Genomic DNA, 17,553 nt, shown 5'->3' on the forward strand with positions numbered 1-17,553 from the left:
CTTGCCACTTCTCCAAGAAGAAGTTATAGCTGTCTTGGCCAAGGGAGCCATGGAGAGGGTTCCTGCGCCAGAAGTAGGTCGTGGTTGCTATTCCCGCTACTTTCTGGTACCCAAAAAGGACAAGAGCCTCCGCCCTATTCTAGACCTTTGGTTCCTCATTCTCTTCCTCAAGAACAAGAAGTTCAAAATGTTCACTCTGGCTCAGGTCCTTTCTGCCCTGGACCCAGGAGACTGAATGGTAGCATTGGATTTGCACAACACTTACTTTCATATTCCCATCCTGCCTACCTACAGACGTTACTTGCGTATAACGGTAGGCCACATGCACTTTTGGTTCACAGTGCTCCTCTTTGGCCTTACTAGCGTTAACCAAGGTGATGGCAGTGGTTGCAGCTTACCTGCACAGATCAGGGGTTTCAGTCTTCCCCTATCTCGATGACTGGCTTTTGAAGGCGGGCTCGCCCCCGGCTGTTGTCTCCCACCTCCAGACTACGGCAGACCTTCTGAATTCCCTCGGATTCACTACAAATATGCTAAAGGCACACCTGACTCCCTCTCAGATGCTCCCTTTCATTGGAGCTGTTCTGAACACTGTGCAGTTTGGGGCTTATCCTCCTGAGCATCGAGTCTAGGATATTCAGACCATGATACAAATGCTTCAGCCTCTATCCTGGATTTTGGTGAAATGACTCTGAGGCTGCAGGACCTCATGGCCTCCTGCATCCTGCTGGTGACACATGCCAGATGGCATATGCAGACTCTGTAGTGGGACCTGAAGTTCCAGTGGGTGCAGCATCAGGGGAATCTCTCTGTGCAAGATCTGCAGTGGTGGCTCATGAACCGCGATTGGACCAGAGACAGATCCCTCTCCCTTACCCAACCAGATCTGACTGTAGTGACCGATGCTTCACTCCTGGAATAGGACAGCCATCTGGGAGAGGTGGAGATCAGAGTCATCTCGTCTCTGGCAGAATCTGGACTCTTTATCAACCTGTTGGAGCTCTGTGCAATCTGTCTGGCATTGAAAGAATTTCTTCCTTCTGTCAAGAGAAGAGTAGTGCAGGTGTACCCAGACAACACCACTACCATCTGGTACTGCAACAAACATGGTGGGATGGGGTTGTGGACCATTTGTCCAGCAGCTCTGCGCCTCTGGGCATGCCTGGAACAGCATGGCATATTCCTGGTGGTTCAATATCTGGTGGGTTCTCTGTCCGAGCAGACAAATGCAGCTGAAAATGCTTAGTGGATCAGGAATGCCATCTCCTTCCAGAGGTGGTGTAAGGTCAGCAATGGGGAGAGCCTTGGTTAGATATGTTTGCTTCCGCAGAGAATGTGCAAAGTCTGCAGTATTGCACGTTTACGTTTCCAAGGTGGCAATCACCCAGACGCTTTTCATCTTAAGTAGAACGTGGGCCTCCTGTATACCTTTCCACCTAGACCTCTTTTTCTACTTGTGGCTCTGGACTGAGCAAGGAGAGTCTGGTATCCCGAGTTGTTGAGCATGTCCATTGATCCTCCATTGATCCTCCTATCAGACTGACCCTTTGGGAGGATCTTCTTTCGCAGCAGCAGGGGAGAGTTCTGATTCCAAACCCGTCCACTCTCTGCCTTCTTGCGTGGAGATTGAGCGTTGGCCATTGACAGCTTTGACCTTCCGCCTGAAATCTGTAACGTTATCTTGACAGCCAGGCGTCCCTCCACCAAAACTGTTGATCCCCTTTCTACCCCTCTCTCTGAGGTGCTGTTGTTTATATTTTCTTAGGCCCAGCAGGGCTCTGCTAATGGCACAATTAGAGGTTATTTGTCTGCAATTTCTTCTTTTTTGAGGTTGTCTGATCAACCTTCAAAGGTATTGAAAGATAAGGAATCTGCAACTAGAATATGTTTGAAGCAGATAAGGCGTTACCAAAGGTAAGTAACTTGTTTTCCATATAAATGTTGCACCAATCATAAAGCTTTCGCTGTTGGAACTATATATCCCATAACTCTTGGGGGTGATGGATAGCCAAGTCCAAATCTCGATATTTTTGATATTTCTCACCGTTATTAAAAATAAAAAAAAAAGGAACATTAAAGCATAGTAATTCTACTTTTTACAACAATAAAAAACAAGGCATATAACAAATTGGACATGTGAACATGACGCTAATCATGAGATCCTGAAGTCGGGACTGCACATCCCATGATGCTTAAATGAGGGCCGTCTGGTAATAACGCAATTGCAGAGCACTCGGAGATGTAGTGGGGTGCGAACTGCACATTACAAAGAAGCAGTCACTTTGTTGCTGAGAATGCAAGATTGAAACGTCACCAGCTATTGCGTGTTAAAGTAATATTTAAGGGATTCTGTGTACAGTGGTGTGGATAACTGGGTGGAGTAACAACGAGGACACCGCGGCGAACGAATAGAAAAAACAAACAAGCATTTGCAATGCAATGGGTCTCGCGTTTGCTCGAGTCAGAGCTATTAGCTTTGTAAATTTCTAACTGGACTTTTCTTGCCACATAAATTGAAAATGAAGAGTAAAACAGTTGACATAAGAGAGCCGATTCAAAGCGCCACAGCCACCATGAGCACGAAGGAGAGACATAAAAAGAAAAAGAATATTGCTCGCACTCAAACGTATTGGCAAAAGTTCAATTATCCATGTAGCGGGGTCGGTGTCTAAGGTGTCAACAAAACTGCTGCAAAGAGGGACAAACGTAAAGCATTTACCAATAATAACAAAGGATTTTTGAAAGGCAAGCCCACAAACAAGTGAAGGTGATGGGCATGTGGTGGGCGTGATTAAAAGCCCTCAATTCTTACAACAGGTTAAAGCGCTTGTGCTCTCGGCCTAAAAAGACCTCCATGAAGAAAACTAGGCTTACAGGGAACTTAATCACCATTTGAAAACCCTAAGGTACAGATACATTGATGGTAGCGACTGGTGGTGCAATTGAAATTGAGACGACTTATATTATGATAGCTCTACGCTTTCCCTTAATTCATTTCTTTTAGCTTGTACCACAAAAAGTGTTTTAAAAGCAACCGTCATCTAATTGTATGTTCTTACATTTAACCAGGTATGTTCAAGAAATATGCGCTGATAGGTTGCAAGGTGAAAGATTAAATTTCTCTGTCAGTCATTAAGCATGCCACTAAAATAGATAATATTTTTTTCAATACAGAAAAAAATCTGGTACACAGTGTGATGGTACATACACGTCGTATTTCGTTCGTTCGTTACTTTATTTCGGCAAATATTACCATAAAAGTCAAGTCATGAAATAAATACAACATACACATATACATTTCACAATTAAATATAAGATACAATGCATACAATTAGCAAGAAATATATGGATGTCTCCATGATTAAGCAGTACCGCATATAAAAATATAAGTAACAGTTTATAAATTAATTAAAAGTCAGAACTAAAAAAAGAAAATTAATTAACTTGGATCGAAGAAACAGTGCATCATATACCTATACAAGGAAGGGAAAGATCGGGCCACCTAACTAAATATTACAGTTTGTGACCAAGTCGTTTTCTAATAAGGTACACATTGAATAAGAACCTACTCGTGCCAAACACCACTAATTGTGAAGTATTAGACTGGAATATGCGCTCTGCTTCTTTGTAGGATCTAACCCCCACATATTTACAAACGGGTTTGATCCAACAATCCCTTGGTTTCTTGTATGCTGGGCAAAAGAAGAGTAGATGAACAACATCTTCTTTAGCCCCTAAAGTACAGAGAGTGCACAGTTCACAACCTTTTACCCCTCCCCAATTGCATGTGTATGCATTAGTCTGTAAGACCCCATACCTAAACTGTAAGTATAGTGTTTTTGCCAGTGGAGGACCGATCTCATCCAAAAATTGTTCGAAATAAGGTGTATCTTTTATGTTCAAAAAATTCAAAGTCAAAGTACCAATCGATGAACTATGCAGTAGCTCTCCGTTGACATAAGACCAAAAGGTGTCCTTTACATATTTCCTAGTACATGTTGTCATATTCTGAGGAACTTCCCATAGGTGTGATAAACCTAATCTCTCATACCACTTAGATACATATTTTAACCAAGGGGTATTCATATGACCATCTATCTGAGTTAATTCAGTCAATCCACTCTTGTAATCACTCAACTCCGGGGTTACCCATAACCTAACCCAATACAGCAGTGGTCTTAATAATGCTTGATAGTCTGCTCTTTTAAGGTTGATATCGAGGAAAACAGGGACTAAAGGAGTTCTTGTCGGTATTTTGAGTAGCCTTCGTACAAAGTGGTTTTCAGTTTTTCCAAAGTTATTGTTACAATAGTAGCCCCAGAGTTCAGCACCATAAAGGGCGGCCGATTGGGCCTTCGCTTTATATACTTCAAGAGCCGGTGAGATTGCTTTAGAGTAACTAGCTCCGTGTACTTTTAAAATAGGCATTGAGTTTTGTTTAAGGGATAAGATGCTTTTATCCATCTGTCCTTTCCAGGACAGGTTACTATCCAGCATTAACCCCAAATAATTAAAACTCCCTACCTGTTCCAGTTTTTGGTTCTCCAAGGACAGATTATTCCTGAGGGATTTCTTGGGGTTTATGGACATATACTTAGTTTTGGTAGGATTTATTTCTAACCCCTTCCCCACACAATACTTCTGGAAAGAATCCACCAAATTTTGCAAACCTCTCGGAGTTTGAGAAATAAGGATGGTATCATCGGCAAATAATAATGCCGTAACCGGCTCACCACCTAGCTTCGGGGAGTCATGTACACAATTCCTTAAATAGCTCGGAATATCATTAACATATAATGAGAAGAGTGTAGGTGCTAACACGCAACCTTGGCGCACACCACGGTCTACAGGTATGGCTCTTGAGGTTTCACCTTCTTTTCCCCATCTAATTTTTGCATAGTTCCCTGTGTGTAGCTTGATAAGTTCTTTAAGTAGTTCCCTAGGGACTGCCATGTTCCTTAGTGTAATCCACAACAAATTGCGAGGAACAAGATCAAAGGCGGCCCTTAGATCCACAAATGCCACATAGAGACTACCCTTCCTTATGTTTATGTACTTCCAACAGATGCACATAAACCTAAATACCTGGTCAACCGTACTGATTTTTGTTCTAAAACCAGCCTGATATTTGGTTATTATTTTAGTCTCTTCAATCAAATCTAAAAGCCTATTTAAAATGTGTCTGGCATATATCTTTTGAAAAGTGTCTATTAAACTTATTGGGCGATAATTGCTTGGATCATAGCGATCACCTTTTTTAAAAATTGTTGTAATTTCTGCCCCTTTCCATGAGTCGGGGATCGGTGTGCCTGCCGCAATGGAATTACTCAGGTAATTTATATAAGGCCCCCACACATCCACATCGTATTTTAGTAGATCGCCGGGAATTTTATCAGGGCCTGGGGCTTTGCCCATTTTCACAGCTAATAAGCCTTATTAGTTTCTTCTAGACTAAAAGATAATGGAGCGATACTCATTTCTAAGTTTGTCTCATAGTCCCCGAAGGGCAAACTCTCCTTTTTGTTAGCATAGAGCTTAGTGAAGTGATCACACCAAGGGGGTGATTCTGATCGCGGGTACCACCATATGGCCGCTCCGCGGTCGAAAGACCGCGGAGGCCATTCAGGCTTTCCCGCTGGGCTGGCGGGCGACCGCCAGGAGGCCGCCCGCCAGCCCAGCGGGAAACCCCAACCCACGAGGAAGCCGGCTCCGAATGGAGCCGGCGGAGTGGGTATGTGCGACGGGTGCAGTTTGCACCCGTCGCGTATTTCAGTGTCTGCATTGCAGACACTGAAATACACCGTGGGGCCCTCTTACGGGGGCCCCTGCAGTGCCCATGCCATTGGCATGGGCACTGCAGGGGCCCCCAGGGGCCCCGCGGCACCCCCTACCGCCATCCTGTTCCTGGCGGGTCAGGATGGCGGTAGGGGGTGTCAGAATCCCCATGGCGGCGGAGCGCGCTCCGCCGCCATGGAGGATTCCCCCGAGCAGCGGAAAGTCGGCGGGAGACCGCCGACTTTCCGCTTCTGACCGCGGCTGAACCGCCGCGGTCAGAATGCTCGTGGGAGCACCGCCAGCCTGTTGGCGGTGCTCCCGTGGTCGGTGGCCCCCAAGTGTTTTCATCTAAAAAAATATCCTTTGTTGATCTACCCTGCTTATTTCCCTTAGCGATTAAATTCCAGAACATGCTCTGATCCCGTAACTTAGCTGCACTCAAGAGATCCTCCCAAAGACTTTCATCCCATACTTTTTTAGCTAGGGCCATAGTGTTTTTGTAGGTTAGTCTATTGCTTTTTATATCCAAACAGTTCCCGGATTTTACTGCCTGGATCAGTCTTGATTTTGCTATTCGACAATCTTTATTATACCATGGGTTGCTGTCTCAAGATGGTTCCTTATCCTATTACCATCTTTTTTATAAATTTTACTCACTAGTGGAGTTAGTGCATCTACCAGCTTAAGATGTAAATCAAGAACACCTTGTGTTCCCACTAATGCTGACTGTAAGTCTCCTACCGTTTCAGCAAATACATTGTAAATATTTATCAGCGTCTTTTCTGTTCCCAAGATATATGGCCATCTTAGAGCACGCCTGTTATTGGTTACCTCTAGCCCCGCGACCGTGGTATTTAATAGGGTCTCTTCTTCGGATCTAATAATAAATGGTTGAGAGTCTAGCCATAGTTAGAGGGGGAAATGATCACTCTCCGTCCTATGGTCTATCTTGAAATCAGTTATTTGGTCCCATATATTCCGGGTAGCCATTACAAAGTCTATATGTGACCTGAAATTTCCCTTAAAATAGGTTGGAGCTGCTGGTCTGTCTGATCGAAATCGACCATTACAAGCCCTTAGATCATGTACCACAGTCAACTGTAAAATCTGTAGGGCGGCTTTTGTGCTTTTAGCTGGACTTGCAGATTCTAAGGGCAAGATATCATTAGCAGCATCTTTTTCATCAAGCAATTTTTCCAACCCCAAGACAGGCTCATATTTACAGTTAAAGTCCCCACCAACTAACACCTTTACATTATCTCCTAATGAATCTAAAAAGGAATCCAACCACCTCTGATTCCTTGCTCAATTTTAAGGCCTAGTAGGTCCGGAGAGGGGATGGATAATTGGGTGACAACTATTTCTAGAGTCACTTTAACCCAGATAACCAGCCCCCCTGAGGCTCTACCTCTAGTTGATGGAATAGCATAGGAACAGTATGTTTTATACCCCAACCTATGGGGGGTTTCTACCATCCAAGTTTCCTGTAGGAATATGATATCATAATTTTCAATATAGGAACACCATACCACGTCCTCAAGATTCCTGGCTAAGCCGGCTATATTCCAAGATATCAGTCTAATATTTGTTTTCCCTTTTACACAGGGTGAATCTAATACTACAGGTAAGTTATCTTTTTCTGTAACATCCTCTAGTTCGACTAAAGGATTTAATTCTTTGCCTTGGTTATAGTTTTTACTAACATCATTAACCTCCATTGACACTGCGACGCACTTATCAGGTACGCCCAAACTGATTACCTCACTCAAAATAGAATAAGGGGATTTAACGCTATTTACCAATTTAACTGTCCATGAGTTTCTGGGGCTCGAAGGTACTAAAAGTTTCGGTTCTAAATGTTCTATACTCTGTTTTTGCTCCCACTTCTGGGTATATACTAACATTTCTGTGATAGATTCCCCTGCTCGTGGGAGTCAATCGTTTTCATCCAAAGTACTCAGTACCGAAAATCTATTTTCAATATATTTACCAATGTATGGCCCCAAGGGAGATTTTGTCGAATTAAGTCCCCAAAGGAAATTAAAACGTGCAGGTATAGCGTTGGAGTGTTTGGTGTAAGTTTTAAAATAAAGGGATTGAGCAGTTGGTATTGGACAGATGGACCCTCTTGCTGCTGACAGGACTAGGACTACTTGTCCCAGGAGACTTTACCATCATTGAGCCTGGTGGTTGAAGAAAGAGTGCTCTCTTCAACTTGTGCTATAATGCACTGTCTGCCTCCTGCTGTGCCGGAACCTCTTGCTACTGCCAGGACCGGGACTATGTCTCCCAGGAGACTCTACCCTCACTGAGCATGCTGGGAGAAGGAGTGCTCTCTTCACCCTGTGCTATAAAGTGCTGCCTGCCTCCCGCTATGAGGGATGCACCCTAGCACATGCCCGGGAGAAGACTATGCCAACAGCAGGCCCATCTGCGTCAGTATGCGGCTGTGCGAGGCTATTCTGGACCCACTTTCTTTGATCCTCAAGAAGTGCTGGTGTTTAAAGTAAGACTGCATTTTTTTTTTGTTCAACTTTTTAACTGATTTGCGCATTGTGGCTCTGGCCTGGGAGTTGGGGAAGAGTTACGCTTATTAAAGTTCCTGTAACACCCAGTTGTGCAACTGTTGACAATTGTTTGGCCAGGGCTGTGGGGGTTATTTCTAAAAATATAGATTTGGCAGAGAGATGTCTATCTCTGGATTTTATTGACCCCCCAAATCTTCTCCTGGGAACTGCGCCTCATCCGGACAGTGTAGAGCACACAGCTTCATCATTCCCTCTAGATATTGAAGACTCACAGCCAATTGAGGCATCTTAGGCTCAGTGGTACAGGAGTCAGTCACCCCCTGGTCAGAGCCCTGCACCTAAGCGAAAGCTGAAAAATGTGGTCATTACCAGGAAGGCTAATTCAAATGACCCTAAACCAGGTCCCTCCATGGTTATGGGTGTTGGAACCTCTGACCCACTGAAAGGTAATCCCTGGGCTCCCCTCATGGAGTCTAAGACATCTTGTGATGTGCCTTTGGTAGCCCCATCTACATCTTCTATTGAAGTCAGGAATGCCTTGGGTCCCGCTGTACCTGTTATGCAGCCTGCTCATGGTAAATCCCCTGAGAGACCCTTGACTCTCTTCCCTATGGGTGAGACCTCAAAAGGGTGGAGGCAGAGCCGGGCCTGCAACCTCTCTGGAGCAAATTTGGCTTTTCATCCGGACGCAAAAACACCTCTTCTTGTGTTATATTACTGCAATTACTGCCTGAGTGTTGTCCTTTTGTGGTGGTTTTGGGGAATGTCCCCACATTGGAAGACCCATCACTCAGAGTCCTTTGATCAACTTCAAAAATAAAGTTTCCCACTGGCTAGTTGGCCAATTCAACCTTTCCCTGAATATTTTGATGGTGAGGCGTGTGGACTGGATTGGACCCTTAGACAAAACTGTCTCTGGGGACTGTTATTAATTTTAGATACCCATCTATTACTAAGCATGTTTTATGTTATCGTCAATACAAGGTTAGTTAGCAGTACCATTAATGTGTTGCCATTACACTTTTTCTACAGGCACTTGAATCCAGGTGGGAATTCACCACATGCTCACTTTTTTCAGTGCCCTCAAATTGTACCCCAGAGGGTTGATTTCAGCATCTCCTTTTATAACAGATTTTCAACCTTAGTAGATCTCAGTGAGGTGGATTGACAATTTGTGAGAGCAGCTGATGTGGATTTCCCCATCAAGACACTGGTTCCCTTCCAGGTTACAGTGAAGTTTGATTCACTGGCTGATATCTTCATTATGTGTGAGCCTTCTACAGGGACCCGGTGAAGGGACGTTCGGGTGGAAGACTTAAACTGATCTGTTGGAATATATGTGAGATACCCTCCAAAAAATCAGATCAGGGAATTCACATATTGTAGGTGGTGTTCCCTTGGTATAACTTTTGCCTCATTCACTTTTGCAACTGGGGGTCCTAAAGACTCTCCTTGTATTCTAGAGGATGTGTTGCTCTTGGTAAAATGTTTAAAGAGAAGATTTGTACATGGTTTGCATAATTGTAATATAATAATAAGGGGGGATTTCAACTCCCAATTAGGATCAAGCACCACAGTGTTTGCACAATTTTAAGGGCTATGGGAGACCAGTGCTCTTGGGGTCACGGATTGCAAGAGAGGAAAGCTGCTTACACTTTTACTTAAAGTTGGGTTACATAATGGAATGGAACTTAGAGGTAACATGGGTCCTTCCATTATCACTTTCACAGGCGGAAGTCACGCTCTATTATAGACTATGGGGCCTGATTATGACCTTGGCTGAGGGGATTACCCCGTCCCAAATGTGACGGATATCCTGTCCGCCGTATTACAAGTTCCATAGGATATAATGGAACTTGTAATACAGCGGGCGAGATATCTGCCACATTTGGGACAGAGTAATCCCCTCCACCAAGGTCGTAATCAGGCCCCATGTGTTTGTCTCACCACCCATGGATAACATTATTGAAATGGTCACTGTTCCGGCTAGCCATTGAGACTATCTTAGTTTTACTTGGATTCGCTGAACCTCCTGTCAAGTCCAGTGCTGCGGCTGTTTGCCTCCATGACCAGTGTCTGAGGCTTGGGTGGCGTGGTGGTGATAACTCTCAATTCCTTACTCTTATTGCTTAAAACTAATTTATCCTTAATTTTGGATGTTTTATTGGAGGAGACCCAGTCTAGTGACTCCATTCTTAGGGCCTTCAGCTTTTTGACTGTACAGATCAAACAAAGCCTCCTCTGCCAAGTGGAGAATAGGGATAATACAGTACTTGGGTGGTTTGACAGGGACTGCAGGTTAGCAAATAGACACCTTAGAATTGCTTTAGTGCCCATCCGTAGAGATAAGGCCAAAGTAGCGGCGTGCCGTGCTGCCTATAGAATGACTATTAGGAACAGAAAGCAAACCATTAAACAAGACACCTGGGATGGGTTGATGGCAGCTATTCAACTCAAAGACACAGGAGCCTTTTTGAAAATCATTAATAGGCACTGAAGCCTTGACCAATGGTTTGAAGAGAAATGAGTTGACCGCTTTAAAGCCATTTGTTCTTTTACCCTCTCTAGGTACTCTAAATTAGATGACTGTTTGTCTTTCTTCCCTTTTTTCTATAAAGCTTGACCTCTTTGGAGTGAGGGAAGGGATCTTAGAAAGCCCGTCATGGAAGGCACTGAGGCGGAATGGTGGCCCGATGGACCTTTTGAGGGAAAATGCGGAGCTCTGGGCCCCAATAGTCTCCAATGCTCCTAATAATACTTCTCTTCAGGGGACCCCTCATCCTGACATAGCATTGTGATCATACCAGCATAAAACAACCATTTGCAATGCAATGGGTCTCTCGTTTCTCAAGTTAGAGCTATTGGCGTTGTAAATTCCTAACTGGACTTTTCTTGACACATAAAAAATGAAAAGTAAAACAGTTGACATAAGCAAGCCAATTCAAAGCGATATGGCTCCATGAGCGCGAAGGTGAGACACAAAAGGAAAAAGAAGTTTGCGTTAAACGTGCAATTATCCATGTAACAGGGTCGATGGCCAGACGGTAACAAAACTGCCCCAAGGAGGGACACACGTAAAGCATTTACCAATGATAAAGGATTTTTGAAAGGCAAGCCCATAATAGAATGATAGTGATGAGCGTGCGGTGGGCGTGGCTAAAAGCCCACAGATAGATTACAACATGTCAAAGCGCTTGCGCGCTCAACCTAAAAAAGTAGCTCCTAAAACAGGAACAGTGGTTGGACACAAGTTCTTGGTCCATGCTGTGGGGGTGGGCCAAACACAGGGAGAGGCATGACACATGCATCCCATGGCCACACGGGAACAAAGGATACGAGAGCAACGTTGGAGCGAACAAATGGTAAGCCTATAAAGCCCACTGAACTGCAAGCATGTCTCTTCAAGACAGAGCATGCGCTGCCTAGCCGAGACCTAAAAACGGCCTACACACTGATCTGTGAAACCAGTCCATCACGCAGTGCTTGATTGCCCTTTAGACATGGGCACAAGAATCATGCGATTGTGCGTCAGAGGCTTTTTTCACATAATTATGTGTTTGCCTCATTTGCCACTTAATCCATCATCTGCTGCATACTCTGTTAATTGTAACAAAAAAAGTATTTCTAGCTCAAATAGTTCAAAGTTACCAAAAACACAGTGATGGGTGTTGCCACACAGTGGAAGGCCCTTTACAAAGGTTTATTGATCACCTTTCTGTTGCTTATTGCTAGATTAGGGTGTTTAACTGGAATTAAAGAGGTGCAACCTACGTTCAGACATTGTTAACGAGTGTAAAAACTGAAAAATAATGAAGTAATATTATTATAAAATGTACGCTTTACCCCGCATAATTTGATGTTCTAGCTGCATAATTGAGTCCTTCAGTGCTACAAAATTCCAGTGGCCTTGCCTGTAGGCCAGGCAGAAGCTGGAGACACGTCTCTGGGAAGGTGGCGCCCCGGTCTCTCGGTGTGAAAACAGGTCATCTAGTTACACAGGACTACCACTCCAGCACTTCTCATAGAGTGAGGGAGGAGGACTCACTATCCCACGACTGAGTAAACTCTGGGGATTCATCTCCCACGAGTTTAAATGGAAAACCCATAGAAAACTAAATCACTATAGAAGAATAAAGTGTGCTTGTCTGTAGAAAGTAACTCGTGATTGACACCTATTACATTAAGGCAATCTGAGGGGATTCATCTTCCTTGAGCTGCAATGAATACTCGTATAAATGAAAAGATAATTTGGGCTTAATGTGTTTATGTGCGCAATCTGATGGGATTCATCTCTCTTGAGGTTTAATAGACTGGACTGCTTAAGTATAAATTACATTATGATTTGGAATTAAACTGTTTATGAGCACAGAAAATCAAGGGAGTCCCGAAGAGGACAGCCGTCTTTTCCCATTACATATAATTTTTGGAGAAACAGGAATCGTCTTCCCTGGCGATGAACGATAAATGGTGCGTGCACCGAGGGAGTAAATGAAGTTTCTGCATGCAGGATGCACCTCCAGCAGAATGGACAAGGGCTTCCAGCACAAGCTGTGTCTCTTTCTCTTCGAGTTTGAGGATTCATCTTCGAAAAAATGAAGTGAGGCGAAATGAAATGACCACGTGACGACCCCAGGTGGAGAGTGTGGGGGGGCATACATGACACCCTCCTGCTCACTTGTACCTTAATACTGCCCCCCCCCCTCAGGCTTCCGACACCCTCCCTTTGCACGGTGGGGACTCATGTGAAAGTCGCACAGGGCACATGGGTTATAAATAGCCGCGTGGCCGCAAGCAGCGCGTTTACATCTTTCCTTAGGGAAATGTCTGTCGTCGGGGTTAGATGAGAGTAAATAAGATTCAATGGCCGACCGGTGAGGAACGTTCCCACGGTCACAAAGTGCATCAGCCGGGACTAAAAGCAAGTCACCCAAAACGGGAATGAGAAAATCAAGTGTAAAAGAGAAAGGGGAGAGAGACGCGGACGAAAGTGAAAGGAAGCAACAGGGAAGTAAAAATAGAAGAGAAAGTAAAAACGAGTTTCAGCTATTAGCAGTTGTAAACTCCCAACCGGATTTTTCTTGCCACATTGAATGTAAAAAAACAGCGCAATCGGGTGAAACCTATCTGCAAAAGTGCAATTATCTACGTAACCCGCAAAAGTGCAATTATCTACTTAAACGGCAAAACTATGTAACAGGGTTAATGTTATGCAAAGCGCTCGACTTCTGCCAAGCGAGATCTCCCTGCGAACAAAAGATAAGAAAAAGTAGTCCACAAATATGACGGAAAACAGCAAGCCTCGCATGTTTTCAGTACCTGGTCGCTGCGCTCGAGGAGGGCTAACCACCGGAAAAGGCAAGACATATGCATGCCTTCCACTAATGAAAGCAAGCAGATTTTAACAGGCAAGCCCATGAACCAATGAAAGACACTGACGTGACATGGACAGGGTTCCGAACCCTTTTCTAACTCCTAAAGCGTCTTGCAAGCGAAACGCATGCGCAAGCGCATGCAACGCAGGCTCGACCCTAAAAAGGATCCAGAGATGATCCATGGTGCTGTAGACCAATCTCAGTCCTTGATTCGATGGTGAAGGCTAATGGGTGTATTGCCCTTAGAAGGATTGAGGATTGGACAAGTGTTAATCAGGTAATTTCAACCCATGCAATATCAGTTTAGGGCAGGTCTGGGCACAACTGAGCAATTCCTCAACCTTCACCTAATAGTCAGTAAATATGTACTTGCCAAGGTAGGCTCCCTGTTTTTTTCCCATATGAATTTAAGCAGCGCATTTGACAGAGTTAATCATACCAAGTTCTGGGACATTCTCTTGGAGTATGGACCTGGTGATTTTCCTCCAAGCCTTGCATTGTGGGGTAAATGCGTCTGTCAGATGTGGGCCATGGGACATTTATGGACTCCTTTGAAATACAACATGAAACTTGTCAGGGTTGTGTCCTGGCCCGATCCTTTTTTAATTATATAAATAAATGGACTGAATACATGTTTAGTAAGAACAAGGAAGGACATGACCATGATTAAGGTGGCACCAATCCCAGCCCTGCTCTTCAGAGAGGATGCAGTGTTAATGTCTTATACTCTGAGTGGGCTGAGGTCTTTATTCAGTAGTTTTGTCATCTTCATGGATTAACTAGACTTAGTTATTAATACTACCAAAACTAGGTATATGATCTGTTGCCCTAGATCAAAGAAGGAAGGTTCCTTTTTGATTAAAGGTAAGCACATTGAAAGGGTATCAGAATTACCCTATTTGGGTGTTGTCTTCAACCAGAAATCCTCAGGATTGCCTTGCATGGCTAACCAATGCCTCCAATTCAATCATTCAGTGGGAGTGCTGTTTGACATTGCAAAAAGAGTTGGAAACAAACCAGTTCAGCCCCTTCTGGAGGTCTTCCAGTGCAAATGTTTGCCAGTCCTAATGTATGGTGCGGGTGTGTGGGGCTACAGAGAGATTTCTTCTATTCAGGCTGCGGGGAACCGCTTATGCTGTCAACTTCTCGGCCTACTACCCTTGACACCGCACTTTTGTCTCCACGAGGAGTTGGGAGTCATATATGTATCCGATCTGATCAGTTTGGGCCTGCTTGTTCTTTGGATCTCACTCTGGGCTAACAAGCCTACCTCATTGAACAGAATGATTATAGTAGATTGTTTGTGTTGCAAAAAAGGTCTTACAATGCCCTGGTTGAGATATGTAAAGTTTATGTCTAAGGCTATTGGTTGGGAGGGTATGTTTTCATCTACTTCGTCCCTTACTAAAACTGATATATTGAAGGTTAAACAATTAATCTTAGGATTTGTACAGACATCCAGGGAGTAGAAACAGCTGTGTAAACCTAGAACTGCAAGTGTATGTAACCATTGTTAGCGCGCATGACCTTAATAAGTAAACTTGCAAGGGGACGCGAATAGGTTGAGGAACCTTTTGACTTGCAATTAAGATGTTCTTACCATAGCTCCAGTACATAATCAATAATCAATACATAATAATCAATAATCATTAGTAATCAATAAAATCAATAATCAATGAAGTCAATAATTGTTACACACCATGACCTTTCAGTCATGAATAACCACACCTTTTTGAACCTTTAAAGTTTAGACTATTTATTTCCCTATATTAACAATGCGAAGGTCATGTAGATTAATCTGAATATCAAATAAAACACATACAGAAACAAAAAGGTTGTCCAAAGCAGCAGAAGAAATGCAATCTAATCAAGGCTTGAACTACAACACATTCTAAGGTTATGGTGCAAATCAATAGCAAAGTCAACTCCGTCAACGTAATAACGTACATGGAATTCAGCAGAGAAATTCCCTGTTATCATAATCTAGTCATGAGAATCCTTAACTAACGTCAGATTAGCATCACCATGTTGGGCTTCATGCCTCATATGCTTCATAAAAACTATTTAGTAACACGAATTTGGAAAAACATCTAACTATGATTCTATCAAAATAGCGCAGTTGGTACCTAGAAAGAAAAAGCAAATATGCATGGTAATCACAGTTTGGAATATACCTATCCTCAGGGTGGATCAGCAAAGCAGAATCAGTCTTCGTCCTCAGGACATCAGTCGATCAGCAAGGCATCAGGCTTCGGCATCAGAATTATAAAAGGACAAAGACTTTAAGCATTAAGGTTCAGCCTGTCTCTAGTAAAGACGCACAAGAAATATTGACCTTTTGGTCAGCAATTAAATGGGCAATGCATCTGTCTTCTCTCAGTGCAGCGTCGTTATATTAAAACTACTAAAACTATTTCCCAAATCCCTATTAGTCAGTTAATCGTATGTTCACACTTTTTCCAATAAAACTAAAATCTCAAATCTATGAATTCTAATATTTCTCCGTTCTCATATTGTTGATTGCTTCGTCTTGCGATGTCCTCATCATCCGGCTTGTCAAGTAACAATATTGTTGCAGCTTCTAGCCTAGTTTGTATCTTCATTGTTCTTGTCCTGGGAAAGTCAGTCTCATACACAGTACACATAAAATGTTGCATTAGCAAGAACATCATCTCCTAGCAGTTGGTTCTCCAGAAACGCTTCCGTTATGAGCACATTTAACCAATACAATAGAAGTTCACAGCTTAATTCACTTTGTCAGCATTTTTAATAAACACTAAGGAATAGAGCTTTTAAATGAGGCCTGGCAAGTAGGCCAAGACACTCACTAAGTTCAGGCCCACAATTAATAAAGCTAAAGCATACTTCATAACCTTCAATATGACATATTGCCGCATTAGTTTAACATATATTCAACATTTCATAAGTATTAATCATTTATTAGTACATTTCATTAACATTGGTGGCCATTCTTCGTGATCACATTTTCAAATGCGTGCATTATTTTTTTACGTTATTACATTTCCTACATAAACATATTATTAAAAATACATGAACACTCATTAATAATTTTTATTAAATACCAGAGCTAGCATTATACAAACCACAAACTGTCTTGAGCCATACCTGAATTGGGTCACGAGCCCCTGGGAGATAACACTTTTAGCCTAATTTTGCTTAGGGACCGTACGATCTCTGCTTTACTTTCCCCTGGGCCAATGTGACATAGGCTCCGTATTAGCCTGCCCTTGTGATGAATCTGCTGTGCAATCCCTTGAGCATTTTGATTTTTATTATAAAGATTACACACCTTTTAGCAGAAAGTTTTTAAAACGTATTTTAAATATTATGTATATTCAGACAACCTTAGCCAGCCCTGAGTTTTCTACGTATGTTACCCAACAATCAGGTTTGTTTTAATGTTACCGTTTTTTTTTTTAAAGCAGCCATCTCCATACTAAAACTTTTATCTGTTTGATTGGCTGTTTTGTCTAGGTTTTATCAATAAGCTGAACTGAGTAATGTTTGTACCTCTTTTATGAATGTTTTTAATGTTCGAATAAAGCTTGATTGGTTGATTGATTGACTGATGGACACTCTAAGGCAAGGGGACATACCTTAAAAGACTTCATGGTGATTGATTACAGCTGTGTTAGTTGTTTGATTATTTGGCATTATTCTGTTTATTTTTTTTATTTACACAGATTTACTGAGTATATTCTTTTTTACTCAAAGTTCATATTGATTAGGCTCGGTGTTTGATCTAAGATTCATGTGTTATAAAGTACAATGTTTTTTCTTCGAGAACTGGCCATTCAATGATACGTGAATGTGTTGTACAGAAAAACGCATTGTAGGTAACAACAGACTACTAAACA

Source organism: Pleurodeles waltl, chromosome 6, assembly GCF_031143425.1.
Source record: "Pleurodeles waltl isolate 20211129_DDA chromosome 6, aPleWal1.hap1.20221129, whole genome shotgun sequence".
NCBI classification, from domain to species: Eukaryota; Metazoa; Chordata; class Amphibia; order Caudata; family Salamandridae; genus Pleurodeles; species Pleurodeles waltl.